At 51.1% G+C, this 20,151-nt stretch overlaps 1 long non-coding RNA gene across 1 annotated transcript in view; it reads left to right on the plus strand.

Annotated features, from left to right (window-relative positions):
- Positions 1-7,966: 7,966 nt before the first annotated feature.
- The window catches only part of LOC132810130 (uncharacterized), a 40,901-nt gene continuing 28,716 nt past the window's right edge, over positions 7,967-20,151 (plus strand). Inside the window, exon 1 of the long non-coding RNA XR_009642735.1 lies at positions 7,967-8,159. This is a non-coding gene — a long non-coding RNA (uncharacterized LOC132810130). The remainder of the gene's footprint in view (positions 8,160-20,151) is intronic.

Consider the following 20,151-nt stretch of genomic DNA (forward strand, 5'->3'; position numbering starts at 1 on the left):
AATGGAGACTATTAGTGGCTAACCATAGGTAGTGTGTAATGACAGGCTGTGAGACCAAGGCCTAGTGTGTGGGGTAGGGGGCTAGGACATGGGGTTGTTAAGCTATGGTTAACCACTAACTGTCTCCGTTGTAAGCTGTTCCCCACATACATCACTCCACGATTGGAGCTGCAGATGGGCGGCACAGTGGTTAGCACTGTTACATCACAGCGCCAGAGACCCGCGTTCAATTCCCACTTCAGGCAACTGTCTGTGTGGAGTTCGCACATTCTCCGTGTCTGTGTGGGTTTCATCCGGGTGCTCCGGTTTCCTCCCACAGTCCAAAAGTGTGCAGCTTAGGTGAATTGGCCATGCTAAATTGCCCGTAGTGTTAGATGTAGGGGATTGGGTCTGGGTGGTTTGCTCATTAGGGGGTTGGTGTGGGCTTGTTGGGCCAAAGGGCCTGTTTCCACACTGTAAGTAATCTAATCTTTAAAAAAAACTCTTGAATATCTTTCCTGATCCCCTCTGTCCTCCTTAAATATGTATCTTAAAGTTTTTCTCTTTAATCAATGTTTCCAGCATTCGTGAAACACTTTAGGAGAATTGTCAGTGTGAAAGGCTCCATACAATGCAGGGAGTTGTTGTTAATGTCTGACATCAGGAGAAACAGGAATGAACCCTCACTCTTATACCTGTTATAAGAAGATGGGGATGGGACTGGAAGACCAGGCAGTGCCTGTCGGTCCTCCAACCAATCGGAGTGAATGAGGGGCGTGGCTATAAGCAACCACGTGATCAGCTTCACTGATAGCACAGTGTGTGTTGTGACCAAGGCATTGGGAATGTGTGAAGGTGCAGGGCATGGTTAAGGAAAGACATATTGACCAGAAAGGGAAGGAAATTTTAATGGAACGTGCTGAGACATTTTACAGAACTTAGTGCACATCAGAAAACACAAATTTGAAAATCACAGGACCGTGTTTGTGGCAAACGGGAAAATGCTTCAAATGGTGAATGGTGCGAGTGAGCGCCGCCACCTTTATTGGGGGCAGTGATTCATGGGACAGGAGTGTGGCAGCCAACTTTGTGAGGGGCAAGCTGCAGGGGGACACATGGGCAGCTTTGCATGGCAGGGAGTGATAGGGCAGGGTTTACAGGGTGTCAGAGTCAGGGTGTTTTCAATGTCAGAAAAGCACAGCAGTTCAGGCAGCAGCCAATCGATGGGAAGGAAGATGGACAAGAAGGTGGTGCCGAGTTGGAAGGCTGGATCTGGGATAAGGTGGGGGGAGTGGAAATGAGGAAACTGGTGAAATCCACATTGATCCCATGTGGTTGGAGGATCCGAACACAGAAGATGAGGCGTTCTTCCTCCAGGCATCAGATGCCTGGGATTTGGCGGTGGAGATGGCCCAGGCCCTCCATGTCCTTGGTGGAGCGGGAAGGGGAGTTAAAGTGTTGGGAAACAGGGTGTTTGGGTTGTTCAGTGTTTTACTGTTACTTTCACAGACCTTTTGTGAGTTAATTTTCCTCTGCTGCCCAACCGCTGACAACGTACTGCTCTCTAAACGGACTGAATTTTCCACAGTATCTTTGCCAGTGAATCATTCCTTTTTACAACAAAAGAGGGCATTTCCCTTTCATGTCTGACCATCAAATTCTGCAACATTTTCATTCCCTATGATGCATTTAGCACTCCCTGAAACATCAACTGTGTTCCTCCTTCCACAGATCCCAGTGATTAATGCCAAAGCCCCATTGCCTGTGGAGAGGGTGATGTTTGACTTCCTGTACAGCTGCAGTTTCTGTGGTGAAGGTGCTCCCACAATGTGGTTGGGTAAGAGATGCTACAGATTATTCACTCAGCGACAGAGAAAAGTTGACAATGTATGTGCAACTCAACAACAGTTTGTATTTTTATCATTTTTATAATTTCGCAGAAATACTATTGATAATTTCTGACATTAGGCAACAGATGGGTATGTTAGATCAGGTGATCAAAAGAATTGCCAAATAAGCAGGTTTTCGGGAATACCTTAAAGGAGAAAAACAGATATGAAAGGGTTAGGATAGGAATTTCAGACCGTGTTGCCTTGGCAACAGTAGAAACAGCCAATCCAGTGATACAATGAATAAACACATCGTTGGGACTCTGAAAGAAAATGATTTGAGGTCTCAAAGGTTGTGTGGTGAAGGGAGACAGGGATGTTCACAGCCAGGAATTACATCAAGAGTGAGAATTTTAAGTTGCTTGTAAACGGAAGCCTTATGTTGGATCAAAAAGTTTTGGAGCAAGTGAGCACTCGGGCAGTAGAGTTTTAGATATTCTTGATATTATGTGTAAATTGAATGTGGGAGACTGGCCAGGAGTGTGTTTGGATAATGAAGTCTGGAGATAACACAGGGATGGACAAGTATTTCAGTAAATGAGCTGAGACTAGGGTGGGGTTGGATGAACTCACGAATGAAGAAATAGCAGTTTTGGAGTCAGGCTTCTCCTCCTCATCATCATCATCATCATCACTTCCCCTCACCGATTCACAGATATTGTTCCTTGTTCTGTCTGTCTTTTCTGGTTATGTCCTGCTCACACATTCTGCTACTAACTAATATTTGACTTCAAGGTTGTTGGAAAATCCTTCTCCATCTCCACTCTCCCTTTCCTTTCTGAATTCCTTGTATTTGGTGTCCCTCAAGGATCTATCCTTGGTCCCTCCAGTTTCTCACCTACATATTGCCAGGAGGTGACATCGTCCAAAAGTACTGTTAGGTTTCACATGTACACTGACAATGTCCCGCTCTCCCTCCCCGTCATCCCTCTCCATTGCTCCACTGTTATTCTGTTATCAAACTGCTTGCCACACTCCCACTACTCGATTAGCTGCAATTTCCTCCAATGAAACATTGCAATGGTTAAACCCATTGCCTTCAGTTGCTGTTACAAATTCCTTTCCCTTACTACTGGGCCCCCCTCTCTCACTGGGAACTGAGGCAGAACTACACTCTTCACAATATTGTTCTCCTATTCTGACCCCAAGGTGATCTTCTGATCAGACATCTACACAATCACCAGCACCAGGAATTCCAATCTGTAAAATGTTGCTTGTCTCCCCCTCGCCTCAGCTCCATTGTTACTGAAACCCCTTGCATTAAAGTTGACAAAACTAAAACAGAACCCTTGATTCTGCGACTGACCCAGAGCCTGGTTCTAGGTTCCCTCATGCTGGGACACATCCTGTCAGTCTTTACCTTGTCAAACCCCTGTTTGGTCTGCCTGTTTGGTCAGAAAGGTGACAACTTGCCCCTGAAACTACATGAGCCTTTCACCCACCCACCCCCGCCACCCCCTGTCTTATTGATGAGGCACAGCGGCAGCACAGAAGGAAAGAAGCAGCAACAAATCCTGGTCGCCACATCTCACTAACACTTGGAACATTCTCTCCCATGTGTCCAAGATCTGCCCTGTTTAGTCACATGAAGTCCCAAGATGGAAACTGATAGAAACCCACGTAGATTACCCCTTGTGGAGGTCAGCAGTCATTCAGGGGGCAATGTGTCCGGTCATCCTGGGCCAGGAGGAGGGGATGGTGTGAGTTTCTAACCTGATCTGACAGTGACGGATTTTATAAACTTGTATTACAGGTGGACATTCAGATGGTAACCTTAGTCATTGTAACACCAAACTCTGACAGAATTACTCAATTCACCAGGACCTGGATATTTGCATTTAGTTGTGAGTATTGTGTTCCAGCTCATTCCTATTTGATGCATAAAAGTTCTCCTTTGAATCAAACCATCCTGTCAACAGATCTCCCTCCAAGTCTTTCATATATGTCTTGTCAACAGTTTATGATGAGCTGATGACTGTAAGGTTGATTATTCTAATGTATAATTTCTGTAAACCCCTCTGTCACAGTGCAGCCACAATTTCCTCTGCTACAAGGAGAACAATCAGTTTCCCCAAACCCCTGATTCCCCAATGTCTGTTTGCTCTCTATAAGGCACACATCAGGATTGTGTTGGAACATTCTCCACTTGCCTGCATCAGTGCAGCCCTCAACAATATTAAAGAAAGTGAACATCCTCCAGGATAAGGCACTGTGCCTGAGTGGTGTCCCATCCCCCCACCCCTTCAGCATTCCCTCACCCCATCCCCGGGGTACAGTGGCATCACTGTGTAAAAGGGAAAGGCAGCATTGTCCTCCCAGACCATAGGGCTGCTCTCTCATTAGGGAGAGATGGCTGGTGGTGGGTTTAACCTGAAGGTTACCACAGCCCAGGCAAGGGGAGAGGTTAGAAAGGAGAGTCCATCTATTGTAGATGGATATTTTCTAAGTATTAAAATCACCAATATCATAAAAATGAATAGGATAAAAAAAAATCCAAAACGCACTACTAAAATCCACCATTCCTTGAACCATCCTGGTAAATCTCCTGTGCCCCCTCTCGGGGACCCTGCCATCCTTCCCAATGTGTGGGCGATCTCTGGTTTGCACAGACCCAGCTGCTCTGTGTTCCTGTGGGTGATGGCATCATCGAGCAACATTTGCACTAAACCTCACTGTCTGTCAGGGTGGGAGACACAGAAATCCCGAAAATATTTGGGATGTATTTAGGTGCATGCTTGTGATGCCATGATAGATGATGCGAATGACTGTGTATTGAAAAATGGATTAGGATCGTTCGGTGATAGTTTTCTTTACTGGAATAGACTCAATGGCCCACAGAGCCTTTTTCTGTGCTGTAAACCTCGAGACAATTAATATAGGGATATGACAGGCCACATGGCTTGGAAAGGGTGGATACTAGGAAATTGTTTCTGTTAGGCGAAGAGACTAGGACCCGTGGACACAGCCTTAGAATTAGAGGGGGTCAATTCAGAACAGAAATGCGGAGACATTTCTTCAGCCAGACAGAGGTGGGCCTGTGGGATTCATTGCCACGGAGTGCCCAGCCTGACCCTCACTACCACGCACTCACCGCACCCAGCCTGACCCTCACTACCACCCACTCACCGCACCCAGCCTGACCCTCACTGCCGTCCACTCACCACACCCAGCCTGACCCTCACTGCTGTCCACTCACCGCAGCCAGCCTGACCCTCACTACCACCCATACACCGCACCAAGCCTGACACTCACTACCACCCACTCACCGCACCCAGCCTGACCCTCACCACCACCCACACACCGCCCCCAGCCTGCCTCTCACTACCACCCACACACCGCACCCAACCTGACGCTCACTACCACCCACACACCGCACCCAACCTGACCCTCACTACCACCCACTCACCGCCCCCAGCCTGACCCTCACTACCACCCACACACCGCACCCAGCCTGACCCTCACTGCCGTCCACACACCGCACCCAGCCTGACCCTCTCTGCCGTCCACACACCGCACCCAACCTGACCCTCACTACCACCCACTCACCACACCCTGCCTGACCCTCACTGCCACCCACACACCGCGCCCAGCCTGACCCTCACTACGACCCACACACCGCCCCCAGCCTGACCCTCTCTACCACCCACACACCGCCCCCAGCCTGACCCTCTCTACCACCCACAAACCGCCCCCAGCCTGACCCTCACTACCACCCACACACCGCCCCCAGCCTGATCCTCACTGCTGTCCACTCACCGCCCCCAGCCTGACCCTCACTACCACCCACACACCGCCCCCAGCCTGACCCTCACTACCACCCACACACCGCCCCCAGTCTGACCCTCACTACCACCCACACACCGCCCCCAGCCTGGCCCTCACTACGACCCACACACCGCCCCCAGCCTGACCCTCTCTACCACCCACACACCGCCCCCAGCCTGACCCTCACTGCCTCCCACACACCGTCCCCAGCCTGACCCTCACTGCTGTCCACTCACCGCACCCTGCCTGACCCTCACTACCACCCTCACACCGCCCCCAGCCTGACCCTCACTACCAGCCACACACCGCCCCCAGCCTGACCCTCACTACCAGCCACACACCGCCCCCAGCCTGACCCTCACTACCAGCCACACACTGCCCCTAGCCTGACCCTCTCTACCACCCACACACCGCCCCCAGCCTGACCCTCACTGCCTCCCACACACCGTCCCCAGCCTGACCCTCACTACCACCCACACACCGCACCCAGCCTGACTCACACCACCATCCACACACTGACCTCAGCCTGACCCTCACCGCTGCCCACATCCTGGCACCAGCCTGGTCCTCACCACCATCCTCCCACTGCCCCCAACCTGACCCTCACCTCCAGCTAAGACCGTCCCCAGCCAGACCCTCACCAACGTACACACACCGCCCCAAGCATATCCCTCACCGTCGTCCACACACCACCCCAAACCTGATCTTCGCCGCCGTCTACACACCGCCCCCAGCCCAACCCTCACCAGGGGACTGGATGGAGGCAAATGTAGTTCCTCTCTTCAACAAAGGAATTAGGGAAATTCTGGGCAATTACAGACCAGTCAGTCTCACGTCTATCGTCTGCAAGGAGTTAGAAAGGATTCTGAGGGATCGGATATATGACCATCTGGAAGAGCATGGTTTGATTAAATGCAGTCAGCACGGCTTTGTGAGGGACAGGTCATGCCTCACAAATCTTATTGAGTTCTTTGAGGATGTTACTAGGCAGGTTGATGAGGGTCGAGCGGTGGATGTTGTGTATCTTGACTTCAATCAGGCATTTAAGGTTCCCCATGGTAGTCTCATTCAGAAGGTCAGGAGGAATGGGATACAGGGAAATTCTGTCTGGATACAGAATTGGCTGGCCAACAGAAGACAGCAAGTGTTAATGGAAGGAAAGTATTCTGCCTGGAAGGCTGTGGTGAGTGGTGTTCCACAGGGCTCTGTCCTTGGGCCTCTACTGTTTGTAATTTTTGTTAATGACTTGGATGAGGGGATTGAAGAATGGGTCAGCAAGTTTGCAGATGACCTAGAGGTTGGAGGTGTCGTTGACAGTATAGAGAGGGATGTTGTAGGCTGCAGCAGGACATTGTCAGGATGCAGAGATGGGCTGAGAGGTGGCAGATGGAGTTCAACCTGGATAAATGCGAGGTGATGCATGTTGGAAGGTCGAACTTGAAAGCTGAGTACAGGATTAAGGATAGGATTCTTGGCAGTGTGGAGGAACAGAGGGATGTTGGTGTGCAGGTACATAGATCCCTTAAAATGGCCACCCAAGTGGACAGGGTTGTTAAGAAAGCATATGGTGTTTTGGCTTTCATTAACAGGGGGATTGAGTTTAAGAACCGTGAGATCTTGTTGCAGCTCTAGAAAACTTTGGTTAGACCGCACTTGGAATACTGCGTCCAGTTCTGGTCACCCTATTATAGGAAAGATGTGGATGCTTTGGAGAGGGTTCAGAGGAGGTTTACCAGGATGCTGCCTGGACTGGAGGGCTTATCTTATGAGGAGAGGTTGACTGAGCTCGGACTTTGTTTCAGTGGAGAAAAAGAGGAGGAGAGGGGACCTAATTGAGGTATACGAGATAATGAGAGGTATAGATAGAGTTGATAGCCAGAGATTTTTTCCCAGGGAAGAAATTGTTAACACGAGGGGTCGTAGTTTTAAGCTGTTTGGCGGAAAGTATAGAGGGGATGTCAGAGGCGGGTTCTTTACACAGAGAGTTGTGAGAGCATGGAATGCGTTGCCAGCAGCAGTTGTGGAAGCGAGGTCATTGGGGATATTTAAGAGACTGCTGGGCATGCATATGGTCACAGACATTTGAGGGTTTGTACATTAGGTTTACGTTCCATAAGGATCAATGGTCGGCACAACATCGTGGGCTGAAGGGCCTGTTCTGTGCTGGACTGTCCTATGTTCTATGATCTATGAAGTGTATCTGTACCTTTCGACCATCTGCACCCTGTACTGACAGATAGTGCTCCCTCAATACCTTAGAAACCATCCCCCAGTATGTTTATCCCCAGAACACCTCGTAAACCTGTTTGTCAACTTTCAGCAGAAGCAGCCTCAGGGCATTGAGCACAGACTGAATGACTCAGTGACGCTTGGATCAGGTCAGATCAAATTCTCAAGCAAACAGATGGCTGGGGATATTCAGTAGCAACGGTGAGGAGAGAGAGGAACAATTCACATTTCAAGGGACCCTTCCTCAAAACGGTCTGTTCTGAAGGAGCTTTCCCGCAGAAATCACTGGATTGAAAGGTAAACTCTGTCTGTCTCTTTCTCCCTCTCCCATCAGAGATGCTGCCGGACATGCTTAGCTTCTTCAGCAATCTCTGTAATGATGTTTCAGGTCTCCAGCTGGTCCGTACAGATTGGTTTTAGTGTTGAATTCTCAAGCTTGCTCTGTTCAAGGGATTGAATCCCTCGGCTACAAAGTGGGGTCAGTTACCTCAGCTAACTGGATCGTGATGCCAACACTGTTGGTTCAATCTCTATCATGTCTGAAATTACCATGAAGGCCCCTGATTCTCAACCTCGCCCCTCACCTGAGGTGTGTGACCCACCAGGCCTCTCTCTCTGACAGGACAGCAGCTCTCGGGTCCTCCTGGTCTATACTAACTTCCCAACTTTAAAAAGGACACTCCAGGAAGAGAGCTCTTTACATGGTTCAGGTCAAAATCCTGGAGCTCCCTCCCTAACATCACTGTGGGACACCCAAGGACTGCAGTAAGGAGAGTACAGCTCACCCCCACCTTCCAGGTAACTATTAGAGGGGGTGGGAATCACATGCAAGCCCCATTTGAAAATAAGTTTATTACCGGGTGCCGGTGGATGGTCACTAAAACTGTTTCTGTACCTGTGCTGCAATCAGCATAACGATGAAGCAAAGGGTGGGTTGAAGATGACAATGATAGCCTTTTGTAGGTTGGTGTTTATTGGAGTTTGTATCGACAGTATGAATGTTTGAGCACTTATTCAAGGGCATGCAGGTAGCTGCCAGAGGAAGTGATGGGGGCTGGTACAACTGTGACATTTGAAAGCCATCAGGATGAGTATGTGAATAGGAAGGGTTTAGAGGGATATCAGCCAAGTGCTAGCAAATGGAATGAAATGAGATGAGAATATCTGGTTGGTATGGTCGCGTTGGACAGGAAGGACTGTTTCCAAGCTGAGTATCTCTGTGACTCTGTGCCTCTGAATAGACTATTACAGAGAGTTTCAGACAGGGCTTGGGTTCTGTGTCTCGCTCATACTTCCGCAGAATCTGCAAACCCTATGTCTCCACATTTCCACAAGACTCCATGAAATAGAAAAAAGAGGGTCAGTACTGAGGGGGTGCAGCACTGTCAGAGGGTCAGTACTGAGGGAGTGCTGCATTGCCAGAGGGTCAGTACTGTGGGAGTGCTGCATTGCCAGAGGGTCAGTACTGAGGGAGTGCAGCACTGTCAAAGGGTCAGTACTGAGGGAGTGCCGCGCAGTCTGAGGGTCAGTACTGAGGGAGTGCCGCGCAGTCTGAGGGTCAGTACTGAGGGAGTGCTGCACTGTCAGAGGGTCAGTACTGAGGGAGTGCTGCACTGTCAGAGAGTGAGCACTGAGGGAGTGCTGCACTGTCAGAGGGTCAGTACTGAGGGATCACCGCACTGTCGGACAGTCAGTAGTTAGGGACTGCTTCATTACTAGAAGGCCATTTCTGAAGATTACTACACTGTCAAAGGGTCAGTACTGAGGGAGCACCACACTGTCAGAGGTTCAGTCCAGAGGGAATGCGGCACTGTCTGAGGCTCTGTACTCTGAGAGCATTGCACCATCAGAGGGTCAGCACTGAGGGAGTGCTGCACTGTCAGAGGGTCAGCACTGAGGGAGTGCTGCACTGTCAGAGGGTCAGCACTGAGGGAGTGCTGCACTGTCAGAGGGTCAGCACTGAGGGAGTGCTGCACTGTCAGAGGGTCAGCACTGAGGGAGTGTTGCACTGGCAATGGGCCAGTAGTGAGGGAGTGCTGTACTGTCAGAGGGTCAGTGTGGAGGGAGTGCAACATTGTCAGAGGGTCAGTGTGGAGGGAGTGCAGCATTGTCAGAGGATCAGTGTGGAGGGAGTGCAACATTGTCAGAGGGTCAGTGTGGAGGGAGTGCAGCATTGTCATGAGGATCAGTGTGGAGGTTGTGCAGCATTTTCAGAGGATCAGTGTGGAGGGTGTGCAGCATTGTCAGAGGATCAGTGTGGAGGGTGTGCAGCATTGTCAGAGGATCAGTGTGGAGGGAGTGCAGCATTGTCAGAGGATCAGTGTGGAGCGAGTGCAGCATTGTCAGAGGATCAGTGTGGAGGGTGTGCAGCATTGTCAGAGGGTCAGTGTGGAAGGTGTGCAGCATTGTCAGAGGGTCAGTGTGGAGGGAGTGCAGCATTGTCAGAGGGTCAGTGTGGAGGGAGTGCAGCATTGTCAGAGGGTCAGTGTGGAGGGAGTGCAGCATTGTCAGAGGGTCAGTGTGGAGGGAGTGCAGCATTGTCAGAGGGTCAGTGTGGAGGGAGTGCAGCATTGTCAGAGGGTCAGTGTGGAGGGAGTGCAGCATTGTCAGAGGGTCAGGGAGTGCAGCATTGTCAGAGGGTCAGTGTGGAGGGAGTGCAGCATTGTCAGAGGGTCAGTGTGGAGGGAGTGCAGCATTGTCAGAGGGTCTGTGTGGAGGGAGTGCAGCATTGTCAGAGGGTCTGTGTGGAGGGAGTGCAGCATTGTCAGAGGGTCTGTGTGGAGGGAGTGCAGCATTGTCAGAGAGTCAGGACGGGGGGATTGCTATGCAGTGAGAGAGTCAGCAATGATGAAGTGAACACTCTGCAGGTCAGTGCTAATGGATGGCCTTGCTGTCAGAGTGTTGCACTGTGAGAGGGTTACTACTGAGGGAGCGCTGCACTGTGAAAGAGTTAGAAATGAGGGAACACCACACACTGACGGGGTAATTACTGCGGGATCAGCGCGCTGTGAGAGGGTCAGTACTGATGGAGCGCCACACTATGTGTCCGACAGTCAGTACTGAGTGATTGCTGCATTGCCAGAGGGTCAGTACTGAGAGAGTGATGGTCTGTCAAAGGGTCATTACTTAGGGAGCGCTACTTGGTCAGTGTGTCAGTTCTGAAGGTGTTGTTTCAGAGGGTCATTACTGAGGGAGTGCTGCACTGTCAGAGAGTCAGTACTGATGGAGTGCTGCACTGTGAGAGGGTCAGTACTGAGGGAGTGCTGAACTTTGAGAGGGTCAGTACTGAGGGAGAGCTGCACTGTCAGAGGGTCAGTACTGAGGGAGAGCTGCACTGTCAGAGGGTCAGTACTGAGGGAGAGCTGCACTGTCAGAGGATCAGTGTGGAGGGAGTGCAGCATTGTCAGAGGGTCAGTACTGAGGGAGTGCTGCGCTGTCAGAGGCTCAGTACTGAGGGAGTGCTGCGCTGTCAGAGGGTCAGTACTGAGGGAGTGCTGCACTGTCAGAGGGTCAGTACTGAGGGAGAGCTGCACTGTCAGAGGATCAGTGTGGAGGGAGTGCAGCATTGTCAGAGGGTCAGTACTGAGGGAGTGCTGCACTGTCTGAGCGTCAGTACTGAGGGAGAGCTGCACTGTCAGCTGGTCAGTCCTGAGGGAGTACTGCACTGTCAGAGGGTCAGTCCTGAGGGAGTGCAGCACTGTCAGCTGGTCAGTCCTGAGGGAGTGCTGCACTGTCAGAGGGTCAGTACTGAGGGAGTGCAGCACAGTCAGAGCGTCAGTACTGAGGGAGTGCTGCGCAGTCTGAGGGTCAGTACTGAGGGAGAGCTGCACTGTCAGAGGATCAGTACTGAGTGAGAGCTGCACTGTCAGAGTATCAGTGTGAGGGAGTGCAGCATTGTCAGAGGGTCAGTACTGAGGGAGTGCTGCGCAGTCTGAGGGTCAGTACAGAGAGAGTGCTACACTGTCAGAGGGTCACTACTGAGGGAGAGCTGCACTGTCAGAGGGTCAGTACTGAGTGAGAGCTGCACTGTCAGAGGATCAGTGTGGAGGGAGTGCAGCATTGTCAGAGGGTCAGTACTGAGGGAGTGCAGCACAGTCAGATGGTCAGTACTGAGGTAGTGCAGCACAGTCAGAGGGTCACTGCTGAGGTAGTGCAGCACGGTCAGAGGGTCAGTATTGAGGGAATGCTGCACTGTCAGAGGGTCAGTCCTGAGGGAGTGCTGCAATGTCAGAGGGTCAGTACTGAGGGAGAGCTGCACTGTCAGAGGATCAGTGTGAGGGAGTGCAGCATTGTCAGGGTTCATTACAGAGAGAGTGCTACACTGCCAGATGGTCAGTATTGAGGGAGTGCTGCACTGTCAGAGGGTCAGTTCTGAGGGAGTGCTGCACTGTCAGAGGTTCAGTACTGAGGGAGTGCAGCACAGTCAGAGCATCAGTACTGAGGGAGTGCTGCACTGTCAGGATCAGTGTGGAGGGAGTGCAGCATTGTCAGAGGGTCAGCACTGAGTGCTGCACTGTCAGGGTCAGTACTGAGGGAGAGCTGCACTGTCAGAGGATCAGTGTGGAGGGAGTGCAGCATTGTCAGAGGGTCAGTACTGCGGGAGTGCTGTGCTGTCAGATGGTCAGTAGTGAGGGAGTGATGCACTGTCAGAGGGTCAGTACTGAGGGAGAGCTGCACTGTCAGAGGATCAGTGTGGAGGGAGTGCAGCATTGTCAGAGGGTCAGTACTGAGGGAGTGCTGCACTGTCAGAGGGTCAGTCCTGAGGGAGTGCAGCACTGTCAGCTGGTCAGTCCTGAGGGAGTGCTGCACTGTCAGAGGGTCAGTACTGATGGAGTACTGCACTGTCAGAGGATCAGTTCTGAGGGAGGGCCGCACTGTCAGAGGGTCAGTACAGATGGAGTGCTGCACTGTCAGAGGATCAGTGTGGAGGGAGTGCTGCACTGTCAGAGGGTCAGTACTGAGGGAGTGCAGCACAGTCAGATGGTCAGTACTGAGGGAATGCTGCACTGTCAGAGGGTCAGTCCTGAGGGAATGCTGCACTGTCAGACGGTCAGTCCTGAGGGAGTGTTTCACTGTCAGTAAGTCAGTACTGAGGGAGTGCTGCACTGTCAGAGGGTCAGTACTGAGGGAGAGCTGCACTGTCAGAGGATAAGTGTGGAGGGAGTGCAGCATTGTCAGAGTGTCAGTGTGGAGGGAGTGCAGCATTGTCAGAGGTTCATTACAGAGAGAGTGCTACATTATCAGAGGGTCAGTACTGAGAGAGTGCTGCACTGTCAGAGGGTCAGTACTGTGGGAGTGCTGCACTGTCAGAGGATCAGTGTGGAGGGAGTGCAGCACTGTCAGAGGGTCAGTACTGAGGGAATGCTGCACTGTCAGACGGTCAGTTCTGAGGGAGTACTGCACTGTCAGAGGGTCAGTACTGAGGGAGAGCTGCACTGTCAGACGGTCAGTTCTGAGGGAGTACTGCACTGTCAGAGGGTCAGTACTGAGGGAGTGCTGCACTGTCAGACGGTCAGTACTGAGGGAGTGCTGCACTGTCAGACGGTCAGTACTGAGGGAGTGCTGCACTGTCAGACGGTCAGTACTGAGGGAGTGCTGCACTGTCAGAGTGTCAGTACTGAGCGAGCGTTGCACTGTCAGAGGGTCCGTACTGAGGGAGTGCTGCACTGTCAGAGGGTCATTAATAAGGGAGTGCTGCACTGTCAGAGGGTCAGTACTGAGAGAGTGCTGCACTGTCAGAGGGTCAGTACTGAGGGAGAGCTGCACTGTCAGAGGATAAGTGTGGAGGGAGTGCAGCATTGTCAGAGGTTCATTACAGAGAGAGTGCTACATTATCAGAGGGACCGTACTGAGGCAGCGTTGCACTGTCAGAGGGTCAGTACTGAGGGGGAGCTACACTGTCAGAGGGTCAGTACTGAGGGAGTGCAGCACTGTCAGAGGGTCAATACTGAGGGAGAGCTGCACTGTCAGAGGATCAGTGTGGAGGGAGTGCAGCATTGTCCGAGTGTCAGTACTGAGGGAGGGCTGCACTGTCCGAGGGTCAGTACTGAGGGGGAGCTGCACTGTCAGAGGGTCAGTACTGAGGGAGTGCTGCACTGTCAATAAGTCAGTACTGAGGGAGTGCAGCACTGTCAGAGGGTCAGTACTGAGGCCGTGCTGCACTGTCAGATGATCAGTTCTGAGGGAGAGCCGCACTGTCCGAGGGTCAGTACTGAGGGAGTGCTGCACTGTCAGAGGTTCAGTACCGAGGGAGTGCTGCACTGTCAGAGTGTCACCTCTGATGGAGTGCTACACTGTCAGAGGGTCAGTTCTGATGGAGAGCTGCACTGTCAGAGGTTTTGTCCTGAGATTGGGCCACACTGTCGGAGGGTCAGTACAGGGTCACTTCCACACTGTCAGAGAGTCAGTACAGAGGGAGTGCATCACTATCAGAGGATCAGTGTGGAGGGAGTGCAGCATTTTCAGAGGGTCAGTGTGGAGGGAGTGCTGCATTGTCAGAGGGTCAGTGTGGGGGGAGTGCAGCATTGTCAGACGGTCAGTGTGGGGGGAGTGCAGCATTGTCAGAGGGTCAGTGTGGAGGGAGTGCAGCATTGTCAGAGGGTCAGTGTGGGGGGAGTGCAGCATTGTCAGAGGGTCAGTGTGGTGGGAATGCAGCATTGTCAGAGGGTCAGTGTGTGGGAGTGCAGCATTATCAGGGGTTCAGTATGGGGGGAGTGCAGCATTGTCAGAGGGTCAGTGTGGGGGGAGTGCAGCATTGTCAGACGGTCAGTGTGGGGGGAGTGCAGCATTGTCAGAGGGTCAGTGTGGAGGGAGTGCAGCATTGTCAGAGGGTCAGTGTGGGGGGAGTGCAGCATTGTCAGAGGGTCAGTGTGGTGGGAATGCAGCATTGTCAGAGGGTCAGTGTGTGGGAGTGCAGCATTATCAGGGGTTCAGTATGGGGGGAGTGCAGCATTGTCAGAGGGTCAGTGTGGGGGGAGTGCAGCATTGTCAGAGGGTCAGTGTGGGGGGAGTGCAGCATTGTCAGAGGGTCAGTGTGGAGGGAGTGCAACATTGTCAGAGGGTCAGTGTGGAGGGAATGCAGCATTGTCAGAGGGTCAGTGTGTGGGAGTGCAGCATTATCAGGGGTTCAGTATGGGGGGAGTGCAGCATTGTCAGAGGGTCAGTGTGGAGGGAGTGCAGCATTGTCAGAGGGTCTGTGTGGAGGGAGTGCAGCATTGTCAGAGGGTCAGGACGGGGGGATTGCTATGCAGTGAGAGTCAGCAATGATGAAGTGCCCACTCTCTGCTGGTCAGTGCTAATTGATGGCCATGCTGTCAGAGTGTCGCACTGTGAGAGGGTTACTACTGTGGGAGCGCTGCACTGTGAAAGGGTTAGAACTGAGGGATCACCGCGCTGTGAGAGGGTCAGTACTGATGGAGCGCCACACTATGTGTCCGACAGTCAGTACTGAGTGATTGCTGCATTGCCAGAGGGTCAGTACTGAGAGAGTGATGGTCTGTCAAAGGGTCATTACTTAGGGAGCGCTACTTGGTCAGTGTGTCAGTTCTGAAGGTGTTGTTTCAGAGGGTCATTACTGAGGGAGTGCTGCACTGTCAGAGGGTCAGTACTGAGGGAGTGCTGCACTGTCAGAGGGTCAGTACTGAGGGAGAGCTGCACTGTCAGAGAATCAGTGTGGAGGGCGTGCTGCACTGTCAGAGGGTCATTTCAGAGAGAGTGCTACACTATCAGAAGGTCAGTACGGAGGGAGCGTTGCACTGTCAGAGGGTCAGTGTGGAGGGAGTGCAGCATTGTCAGAGGGTCAGTAGTGAGGGAGTGCTGCACTGTCAGAGGGTTAGTGCTCAGGGAGTGCTGCACTGTCAGAGGGCGAGTGCTGAGGGAGTGCTGTACTGTCAATAAGTCCGTACTGAGGGAGTGCAGCACTGTCAGAGGGTCTGTATTGAGGGAATGCTGCACTGTAAGAGGGTCAGTACTGAGGGAATGCTGCACTGTCAGACGGTTAGTACTGAGGGAGAGCTGCACTGTCAGACAGTCAGTACTGAGGGAGTGCTGCACTGTCAGAGGGTCAGTTCTGAGGGAGTGCTGCACTGTCAGAGGGTCAGTTCTGAGGGAGTGCTGCACTGTCAGAGGGTCAGTACTGAGAGAGTGCTGCACTGTCAGAGGGTCAGTACTGAGGGAATGCTGCACTGTCAGACGGTCAGTTCTGAGGGAGTACTGCACTGTCAGACGGTTAGTACTGAGGGAGAGCTGCACTGTCAGACAGTCAGTACTGAGGGAGTGCTGCACTGTCAGAGGGTCAGTTCTGAGGGAGTGCTGCACTGTCAGAGGGTCAGTACTGAGAGAGTGCTGCACTGTCAGAGGGTCAGTACTGAGGGAATGCTGCACTGTCAGACGGTCAGTTCTGAGGGAGTACTGCACTGTCAGACGGTTAGTACTGAGGGAGAGCTGCACTGTCAGACAGTCAGTACTGAGGGAGTGCTGCACTGTCAGAGGGTCAGTACTGAGAGAGTGCTGCACTGTCAGAGTGTCAGTACTGAGGGAGTGCTGCATTGTCAGAGTGTCACTTCTGAGGGAGTGCAGCACTGTCAGAGGGTCAGTCCAGAGGGAGTCCTACACTCAGAGGGTCAGTACTGAGAGAGTGCTGCACTGTCAGAGGGTCAGTACTAAGGGAGTGGTGCACTGTCAGAGGATCAGTACTGATGGAGTGCTGCATTGTAAGAGAGTCAGTACTGAGTGATTGCCACACTATCAGATGCCCTGAATGGCCTAATTTCTGCTCTCATGTCTTGTGGTCTACAAGGAATATCGGGAATTGTTCAGTACATTGCTGCTTCTGCGTCCTACAGACCCTGCTCAGCAATGATTCCCGTGTCCAGATTCCAGAGACTGTGTTCAAACAGACCGTCTTCATTTGGTTTTTGAACTTGAAGAGGTTACATCCTCTTTTCCCAGGGTTGGAGGGTTCGTTTCACGTGACTGACCTGCCAGCTCAAAGGGATATTTTCATGCTGCAGGGCTGAGGTTTATTCCTCAGCTTCCGTCTGCTCATCCCAAATGGATCCCACTGCCCCACACGCAGCACAGGCGTGTGTTTCTTATTTCTGAGCTTCCCAATGCTCATCCACTTCCAGAATGACATCCAACACTCCTCCAAATCGTATTGCAGGGTAATTGCCTGGGAGAGAGGAGGGCTAAGAGTGGAAATAAAAACCTGAAAGTTCCTTACAGTGACATTAAGGGTGAATTGATAATGAGAGAAAGAGTAGGTTGTGGAACACAGTGAGAGTTTGTGCATGGACCCAGAGGGTGTAGTGAATGGATGCACTTTGTCAGTGCTCACTGGGACAGGGTTGATAATAAATCGTGGAGATGCTCTGTGATATAATTAAATGAATTAGCATATATATAGAGAGAGATGGTTCTGAGTGGTCTGGCCTTCTTACAACCCAATAAATCTCCAAAGACGGTGGAAATGTATCTCAGTTTACCAAATGAGGTGATGGAGGAAGTAGCAGGTACACGAGCAAACATTTTCAAATCCCCTCTGGCCACAGGAGAGTTGTCTGCAGACTGACCATGTGTTACTGTTATTCAAGAGGGAGCATGGGATATACCAGGCAGCTCCAGGCCGGTCAGGCTAATATCGTGGGTGGGACGTCTGTTGGAAGCAATTTTGGGAGATAGAATTAATCAGCATTTAAAGAGACTGGAGTTCATGAAGAACAGTCAGAATGGTTCTGTTAAGTGGAGGTCAGGTCTGACCAATGGGATCGCACTGTTTAAGGAGGTGACCAGGTGTGTAAATAAGGGCAATACTTTCCTGTCGCCTGCTTGGAGGTTAGTGAGGCTTTTATCAGGATCCATACCGGAAACTGATAGTGAAAATAAAAACTCAAGATCCAAGGAATTTGGCGCAGAATGCTGAGTGGCAGGAAGCAGACAGTGATGGCCCAATGAGAAATCTCTGTCCGTTCATGTCTCACTGTTGGGGTCTTGCTGATGTGGCTGATAGAAAAGATGTAGGTTTGAATGGTGGATGGTTAATCATTGGGTTCATGAATGATATGAAGATTGGTTGGGTGATAAATACTGAGGAGGATAGCCTTAGGTTACAGAAGGATGGAGATGGCCTTGTCAGATGGACTGATCAGTGACAACGGGTGAGGGGCCTGAAGACTGGAGGGTGATTAATGATGGGCCATTATTGAAGTAAGGCTGCAAGGAACAGCCATTGAACTATGGAGCTGTGAGCCTGATGGCAGTGGTGGGTCAGCTGTTGGAGGGCATTCTGAGAGACAACTTACATACATTTGGAAAAGCAAGAATTGATTAGGGATGGTCAGCTTGGCTTTGTTTGTGGAAATGATGTGTCCAACTTGATGGAGCTTTTGAAGGGATGACCAAGGAGACAGATGAGATGTTTTCACATGGGAGACTGCTTAGTAAAAGGTTAGATGAGATGACATCCAGGGAGAGAGGACAGCACGGTGCCTCAGTGGTTTGATTCTAACTCCCGGTGACTGTCTGTGTAGAGTTTACACATTCTCTCTCTATCTGTGCGGGTTTCCTCCGGGTGATCCAGTTTCCTCCCACAGTCCAAAGATGCCATGGGAAATGCAGCATTACAGGGATAGAGTAGAGGATGTGAGTCTGGGTGGGATGCTGTTCAGACAGTCAGTGTGGGGCCAATGGACGGAATGGCTTGCTTCTACACTGTAGGAATTCTAAAATTAATCCACAGAGACAAGTCATGTTCTGGGAACATGGGCTCCAGTCTTGGACAGGAGTGGATGTGGGTCCTCACCGTCTGAAGGGGGGAGCTGGGCAGAGCCCTGAAGTGTTGAGGATGTGAATGTTTTGTGGAGCTACTGTCTGAGGGGCTTTGGGGGTTAAACACAACAAAGTGGTGCTTTCAGAGGTATTGAGGGGGTACTTTGAGGTACTGAGGGAGCACTCTCTGAGGTACTGAGGGAGCACTTTCAGAGTTATTGAGGGAGCACTTTCTGAGATATTGAGGGAGCACTGTCTGAGGTATTAAGGGAGTAATATCTGAATTATTGAGGGAGAAATATCTCAGGTATTGAGGGAGCACTGTCTGAAGTACTGAGGGAGAACTAAGCAAGGTATTGAGGGAGAACTATCTGAGGTATTGATGGAGCACTTTCTGAGATATTGGGGGAGCAATTTCAGAGGTATAGAGGGAGCAATTTCAGAGGTATAGAGGGACCACTTGCTGAGGAATTGAGGGAGCACTTTCTGAGATATTGAGGGAGCGCATTCTGAGGTATTAAGGGAGTACTATGTGAGTTATTGAGGGAGAACTATCTGAGGTATTGAGGGAGCAAAGTCTGAGGTACCGAGGGAGCACTTTCCGAGGTACTGAGGGAGCACTTTCTTAGGTGTCGAGGGAGCACTTACTTAGATATTGATGAAGCACTTTCTTAGATATTCAGGGAGTACTTTCTGAGGTACTGAGGGAGGACTTTCTGAGGTACTGAAGGAGTACTATCTGAGATATTGAGGGAGCACTTTCTGAAGTACTGAGGGAGCACTTTGAGATATTGAGAGAGCACTATCTGAGGAATGGAGGGAGTATTATCTGAGGTACTGAGGGAGCACTATCAGAGGTATTGAGGGAGAATTATCTGAGATATCGAGGGAGCACTTTTTGTGGTATTTATGGAGCATTATCTGAGGTACTGCGGGAGAACTTTCTGAGGTATTGAGGGAGCATTATCTGAGCTATTCAGGAATCACTTTCTGAAGTATTGAGGGAACATTATCTAAGGTATTGACGGAGCACGTTCTGAGGTACTGAGGGAGCAATTTCCGAAGTATTGAGGGAGCACTGTCTGAGGGACTGAGGGAACACTTTCTGAGGTATTGAGGAAGCAATTTCTGAGGTACTGAGGGAGAAATTTCTGAGATATTGAGGGAGCACAATCTGAGATATTGAGGGAGAATTATCTGAGATATTGAGGGAGCCCTTTCTGAGATATTAAGGGAGCACTTTCTGAGGTACTCGGAACACTTTCTGAGGAATTGAGGGAGCACTTACTTAGATATTGTTGGAGCACTTTCTGAGATATTGAGGGAGAACTTTCTCAGATAGTGAGGAAGCACTGTCTGAGGTACTGAGGGAGCACTGTCTGAGGTATTGAGGGGGAACTTTCTGAGGTACTGAGGGAGAACCATACGAGGTGTTGAGGGAGCACATTCTGATGAATTGAGGGAGCATTTTCTGAGGTACTGAGGGAACACTGTCTGATGTACTGATGGATCACTATCTGAG

This window comes from Hemiscyllium ocellatum, unplaced genomic scaffold, assembly GCF_020745735.1.
Source record: "Hemiscyllium ocellatum isolate sHemOce1 unplaced genomic scaffold, sHemOce1.pat.X.cur. scaffold_152_pat_ctg1, whole genome shotgun sequence".
NCBI classification, from domain to species: Eukaryota; Metazoa; Chordata; class Chondrichthyes; order Orectolobiformes; family Hemiscylliidae; genus Hemiscyllium; species Hemiscyllium ocellatum.